Source organism: Acanthopagrus latus, chromosome 14 (assembly GCF_904848185.1).
Source record: "Acanthopagrus latus isolate v.2019 chromosome 14, fAcaLat1.1, whole genome shotgun sequence".
Classification (NCBI taxonomy): domain Eukaryota; kingdom Metazoa; phylum Chordata; class Actinopteri; order Spariformes; family Sparidae; genus Acanthopagrus; species Acanthopagrus latus.
In genome coordinates, this window is record NC_051052.1 from 19,376,670 (window position 1) to 19,384,074 (window position 7,405).

The window sequence follows — 7,405 nt, forward strand, 5'->3', positions numbered from 1 at the left end:
CTCACTCGGCTGTTTAACAGTCCACACATCATTAGCGGCGGAGCCGGGACGCCTTTTATATCTTTTGATTTGTGTCTTTGATCTGCTCGCAGCAATTTTCAGGTAAAATTGGGGGTTTATTAGCGTGGACGGAGAACATCCACTCTTTTAAAAAAAAAAGAGAGAGAGAGTGCAAAAAAAGAGGACTCGAATGTCATTTCTGTGATATGCACAGGCCTGGTTTTAATTTATGAATTTCAACAAGCCTCCTTCAAGCTGAAGAACAGAGAGACAGATTGTGCTGCTGATGTTATCTGGAGACGGATCCTGGAGCTGCTCCATAGGCAGTAAATAATTGAATTTCTCAGGACTAGACTAGGGTTGGGTGACGTCTACTGAACTGGCATGTGACGATGTCTGCAGTGTATCATCGTGATGGACGATGACAGCGTTGTTCGGGGTGGGGAATATTATCTGTTTACAAATTCCACTGCGTCCCCTCAGAGATGTTGTAAGGCATGTATTTGCCAATGAGCACACCGCTGTAGTCACAGCTGTTTCCCAGCGGTGCTCTGATGGAAACCGTCTCCCATCAGCAGCAAAGGTACAGGCAACACTCACGTTCACGCCGGACCGGCTTCTGAGGTTCAATCTCCTGCCGGGTTTTAAAGTGGTCCTCGTCTCCGCACCACGTGTCCGTAGCTCGCTGTGTTCAGCTTCAGGAGGTAAGTTAGCTCGATAGCTACACTCAAGAAACCTGTAAAAGAAAGATAAGAGATCACATCATTGAATTTAGCATTGGTGCCAGTTCTACTGTAGTCTCTGGGAGATGAAGACTGAAACCCAACTTATTTACGTCTTATGACCTTTGATGAAGAAATTCCTCTTCAAAATGAAAGGACACGTTTCAGAGCTGGTTACTGATTTTTGTCTTCGCTTCCCACTGGCTGCTAACTGCTGAATTATCTGGGAAGAAACAGGGCAAACCCCTTGATGGTCTCCGTGAATTATTGCGATTATCACCAATTTTAACTGAGCCTTAGTCGAGCCGAGCCGCACCGACGGTGGATCTGCTACAGAGTAGGTCATCTCAAACATCTGCTGTGTTTTACTCTTTCATCATGTTCACTTTCAGCTGTTTCTGGAGTCGCGTTTAGTGACTGCTGCTGAAAACGTGCTGAACCGTTTCCTGTGACACTGCTTCATAATAAAAGCTTTTAAACGAACCAACAGCAGGGGGGCTTTTATTGTGAAGATTGTCGGGACAAAAGAGTCGTTTTACACACCTTCAAGCAGGTAGTCCAACCGGCCGACAGATGTGATGGAAGAAAAAGTTATTTGACTGTAAGATATTAGCAGCCAGACCGGAAGGTCAGACAGAAATAGTCAAAAATCAATGTGTATTTCATTGAATGGCCTCAAATTCACATTTTCATAAAGGAGTGAAAGTGAAAAGCTTAAAAAAAGAAAAGACTCTGAATCACGGAGACACTGACCAATCATTAGACAGGCTGTTCCTCTAAAAGAAAAATATAATTTCCTTCACTGACAGTTTAAGTTAAATTGATTGCCTGACCTTGAAAACATACCTTTAGGATTTAAAATCAAGTCTCTATCTCGAGCAGTGCCATGATTAAAGATAAAAAAAACAATAATTGTGGAACGGCAGCAAATCCCAGATCCGGATCACCACCAAAAATCTAATCGACAGTTCCTTTGCCCAAGGCCAATCTGTTCTCTGAATTTCATGGCGGATTTCCTGACAGACTGACTTAATATCTAACACAGTGTTTCAAAACCACCAGGCATACAAAGTGATGTTGATGGGCGAAAGAGACGCGAGTTTAAAGCTTAATATGTCTGTGCTGCTGATTAATATGCAGCTGAACACCTGACATACTCCCAGATGAAAACCCGCAGGCTCAGAAAAATTGTGTAACAACTGAACCCAAAAAAAAAAAAAAAAAAAAGTTCCGGACTGCTCACCTTGTCGATGACGTCAGTATATCGGGGCTTGTTGTGGCTGATAGATTAATGAACAGTCATTACCAGTTGTCAGCGCTGTGTCCACTTTGCTTAAAGCGTTTTCAATGATGGACCTTTCCTTTCAGCACTCTCAGGTTTTTACAAATTGCTCACTGCCAAAAAAAAAACAAAAGTCAAATTACTCACAGCTAAAGAAAACAGCCCACTCTCCTGGGAAAAATAATCATATTTGACAATTCTGCACTGTTTCCAACCAGCACCAGTGTAGGCAGCAGAAGTGATGCTGTATTGTGTGTCCATTATCTCGTGAGTAACATCTTTTCTTTATATTTTTCAATATACCATTACTTCAGATATATTGTATGTGTGCCCCTGAATAATGGCTGCATTCTTATAGCCCTTCTTGTCGTAGCGCTGGCCTTAAAGGTCCAAAAGTTAATTTTTGAGTCTCATATCCTGAACGCTTTGGGTTGGTAGGTTGGATTTACCAACCCAAAGCATCAGTAAGTGACACTTTGGAATGAGACTCAGCTTTCTCACAAGTTTGGACCTCTTAACCGCTGACCCACAAATCAGCCTTTTCCCAACTGGCGACACTGTTTTTCTCGGTTTGACATATTCCAACGATCATGAAATTTTGTACAGCCATACATGGTTTCTGACTGATACATTTCTACTCGTTTAGTAATCTCTCACCTTTCCTCCTGCCACCACGAGGTCGATATGTTTGGTTTCAAGTGAACTGTCTCAAATATAGATGGAAATTTTCCCCCAAGAACTTTGGTGAATCCTTGTGTTTTTCTGTGATGTCATAATTATGTCAAACTGTCTTGTAGGGACAAAATACCTGCAACACCATATTTTCAATAGCATCACATCAGTTTTGATTTCTGTTTCATACGTACTGCCTCACAGAGCCGTCGGCTGTACATTCCAACTCTTGTAGAATTGTTTTTTAATGTGTCTTTTGTGCCCACGTTGGAAGTGATTATCCTTTTGGGAACAATAAAGTTCATCAATCAATAGCCTAACCTTCCAGGCTAGGCACGGATATTGTCAGAACGCGACCTTTACAAATCGCTTATTGAACATTAATTTGTGTCTTCACTGGACGACATATTGGGTTTTGCGGAAACTTCCAAAATCAGCTTTGAAAACGCATCCCAGCTGCTCTGAGGAACCAGCCAGGTCTTCTAAGATGAAGCAACATTTAGCTGAATCAGCTTTCAGTCTCTTCTCTTCTACGAACATTAAAGACAGATTTCTAAAAGCCACCTTAAAAGGACTTTTGGCGACTTTTGTGGTGTTTTCTTGCCATCAGAAGACAGATTGGCAGAGGGACTGAGGGCTCTGTTGGATTCCATCACCTTTTTAAAAGTTGGGCATACTTAAATCCAAATCATAAGAAGCTTGGTGCTGTGAGGTATCTTCACAAGACACTTCATCACAAACATTTCAGCTCTTCTTAACATAATCATTACTAAACCGGCTGAACAAAAATCTACTAAAACATGAAGCTCATTGTGGTATATTAAACCGACCTTTCATCAAAAACGTGTGTTATTCCTTCAGCTCTCATCGTCTGGGCTTTTTTTTTTTTTTTGTGGTGTTGGTGACATGTTTTGGATGGTTCCAGGTCTGGGGGTTTTGGCAGAGTCTTTATTTCCAAGTATGATGAGGATGGAAAGTGCTGCAGCCCTGGAAGGCAAATCCCAAATCTCTTCCTGCTGCACACCACCACCTGGGAACGTCAGTCCTGATTGTTCCAAAGTGACACCCGGCACCCAGATTCTGCCATCACTCGTAGGCGCTCACAATAACTGTCTTCCCAGTCCTCCCCTCCCCGTCGCCCTCCCATCCTGTCTCTCCATTCTTTTCGTCTATTCAGCTGCCTGTCTGGAGCAGTGACTGGTTCATCCTCATTTGCTCCACTCATATCCCCAGGCCTGACATCGCCAAGCAGCCGCCACTGTCTCCCTGACTCCCTCTCCTCCTCCTCTTGATTGTTTTTTTTTTTTTGTGTGTGTGTGTGCTTAATCTTTTAGTTATTGTGGATTATAGTTGATTCAGTGGTGAGACCATTAACCCCTAAACAGCAGATTTAGGCATTTTGTGTTTAAAACATCCAGCTTTCCCTCTGAATCACTACTCTGGCAAACTGCAACACACGGACGTCAATTCATAAACAGCTCTTATAATCTAAGATTTGGCCCGAGATGTTTTCTTTGGAGGTTCTCCAGAGATTGTTTATTGGACCTCCTTTGTTTCCTTTCCTGTAGTGCCAGCATTCATAATCGTAACTTTACAAAGTAAGTCGATTTTGGAGCCATCCATCTTGAAGGCGCCCATAAGTTTATGAACCAATATGTACTCACATTTTACCTCTCTTGTCAAATTTGTAATTTGCTGCTTTCACGGTCGACCTGTAAGTTTGTTTTGATGGACTGAGTCCTTTAAATTGTGTATCAGGATCTGGTTTATATGGGTAATTTCGCGCAGCCCTAGTAAGAAACAAGACAAAAACAAAAACATACGGACAAATTATTCTTGTCATAATCTAACTTATTGCAGATTCATATGGTTTCCTTGTGATTACGTGTTTTGGAAACCAATGAGGGCTTTTCTGTCCCGCCTACCCCATCCTGAAAACGACAGTACTGAATATATGATCTATATTCAGTGAGGCTGAGAATTAAGAGTCAACGAAAAAAAAACGTAAGCACAAAAAACAGCCAAAGGTTGAAAGAGCGAAGCATCCAGATGCTGCTGAGATGCCACCAGTTGATCTTTATGAACGCCATATTGGATTTTTTCCTCCATTTCGAGTTTCTTGCATCATTCATAAGGGAGGCCATGTTTACTCTTACCTTATGAAAAGTCTCGATGTAGTTTCATTCTAAGTCTCAGTGGTTATGATACTTAAAAGTCAGTGGGATGCAGAGAGAGGTTTAAGATGGGCAAGAGGTGACGGGGCGACCAACCGCGAAACAAAGGAGATGGAGGGGAAGGCAAGGTGTGGAGGAAGAGTTCCAGGGGAGATTGTGATTGGCCCGCTCCTCTCCAGGTTTTAATCTGCCTGATCTGTAATTAGTGGCAACTGTGTCACAGCCAGACCTGCTTAGAGAGACAAGATAGGTGGAGCACACACACACACACATAGGAAACACAAAGCAACGTTAACACAGACGTAAAGGACACAACGCATATGTGCATCACAAAAATGTACACAAAGAAACTGGAGGCTGTGCACAGACGGCTCCTACACACAGTTTAAGGAGACCAAACGCTCCATCAGCGGCGCGGAGGGTTGAAAGCTCGTCTTCCCCTCTGAAGCAGATAAAATGAAAATATTACAGAACATTCCAGAAATCCACTGAGGGACAAACTCCCACGTTCTGCTTTTATATCCTCTCTGCCTTCTGTAAACACTTAGAAGCTTTTTCCTCAAAAATCACCCATCGACACACATTCACTCACCGCCGCATCTCCCTGCCTTTTTTCCTCTGCAGCGGATCTCATGGTGTCTTGCTAGCCTCGGGCTACATGCTGCTCCTGATTGCTACGTACCCGGACTAAAGGCACATCAAAAATGGCCCCCGCAATAAAAAAAAAAAGGGGGGGTTTGGTGTGTGTTTGTGTGCGTGCGTGCATGTCTTAACACAGGTCATTTCAGCTCATTTTCACAGATTAAAAGGCTGAAGACAAATGAAGAGCCAACCAAGTAATCTCTTCCCTCTCCGTCTCCGCGGGGTGTGATTTAATAAGATTGATTCTCACAATAGATGACTGAAGAGGTTTTTTTACGACTCTATTTTTAACACTTTTTACAGCCAGCGACAACTCAGCGCTGCTTCGTTAAATTTTAATGTCCGTGTCATTTCTGCACATGTGTTTGCATAATATGTTTGAGTCACAGAGGACCTATAACAATGCTAAACGTTTTAAGGGGACGCTAATAGGAGCTGATTTGTATTTGAATAACTGATTCAAACATGTGTTATGTCCACCTTTCAGAAAACAACATATTTAGCCCACTTTAAGCCTGTGTTAGGAACTACTGTTCATCTCAAACTGGATCTGGGAACCATCAATTTAATCCACATTAAACTGGACTGAAACCACTGATTTAGTCCACCAACGCCTACCTGGAACCAACCCCTGTTTTAATCCAGCTTAAACTTCTTGTTTACCTGACAGGTTTAGTACACCTTAACCTGTCAAGAACCAACCATAGTTTTTGTCCATGTTAAACTTCTTGGGAACCTCTGATTTTGTCTAACTCAAACCTGTTTTGGGAACCATCTGTTAACTCCACCTGATTTAGTCGACCTTAAATCGCTTTTTGGAATCACTGACATAGTTTTCCTAAACTTTTGTGAAACTGACTGTTGTTTTACTCCAACTGAAACCTTCTTTTGTTTTAAACTTCCCAGAAACCAATGATTAAGTCCACCACTACCCTCTTTTGGGAACCACTGATTTAGTCCACCTTAAACTTGGTAATTTAGTCCTCCTCAAACCTTCTTGTTCAAGAATGCAATGCAGTAAAAAAACAAATGCTATATGCAAAACCTACACACTCCTCGCTCTACATTCCTGTCCCTTTCCCCCAGCAATTCTGTATTTATGTAGTCAGAGAAAAACACATTGTGCGTCATTTTACCATTTCAGTCTCTCCAAATGGAAACAGATCTTGACCTCAGCCAAGCGGAGCAGCAGCAGCAGCAGCAGCCTCAGGCGAGCGACACCTCCACGGTGTTGTAAGTCTGCGCAGAATGCATCTATAGTGTGGAAGGAAAAGGTGTGAAATCATGATACACTTTCACCGAGCCAGTGGAATTTGTACGTTTTGTCACGCGCGCTCACAAAGTCGCACAGTGATTCTCCCCACTTTGTTTATCTCACGCTGTGAAGCCATGTTTCATGGGAAGAGTGTGAACGTCGCACCTGTTGGTCCCCCTGATTGGCAAGCCATGTTTCCAGCACAAAACACAGAAAGAAAAAAAAGATATGTGCCACCCATGTTCGTCAAAACTCAGACACTACCAGAGTTGTTTTTCCTGCTAATTGCCTATGCTAATTTTATCTCCAGAGTAGCAGTAAAAGTATTAGTGCAAAGCTTTTTCTTGGCGCTCAGCTGTTTTTCTATCCCTGATGTCTCTGAAAAAAAAAAAAAAAAAGAAATAATAATCCAAAAATCTGCCAAACATCAGAACCCACAGCAGATCTTGATTACGAAACCTTGAGCTTCTCATTCATCAAGACGGAGCGCACAGTCGAGATGATGACTCATTATTTTCGCTTCTTCACGGTTTTCACATGTATTGATTCGGAGGGAGTGAAAACAGCGCTCAAATTGCACGTACACAATACGAGCAGTTACAGGTTTTCTGCAGCGGTGACACTCCCTTTATTCATGCAAACATTAGTGCCTCTTCAT

The 7,405-nt window shown here is 42.4% G+C and overlaps 1 long non-coding RNA gene across 1 annotated transcript; it reads right to left on the reverse strand.

Annotated features, from left to right (window-relative positions):
* Positions 1 to 299: 299 nt before the first annotated feature.
* On the reverse strand, positions 300 to 6,709 carry LOC119032721. The gene is made up of 4 exons (XR_005079020.1): positions 6,629 to 6,709; positions 4,833 to 5,079; positions 1,966 to 2,117; positions 300 to 736 (listed from the first exon to the last, which is right to left on the reverse strand). It is a non-coding gene; the product is annotated as an uncharacterized LOC119032721 (long non-coding RNA).
* Positions 6,710 to 7,405: the final 696 nt, after the last annotated feature.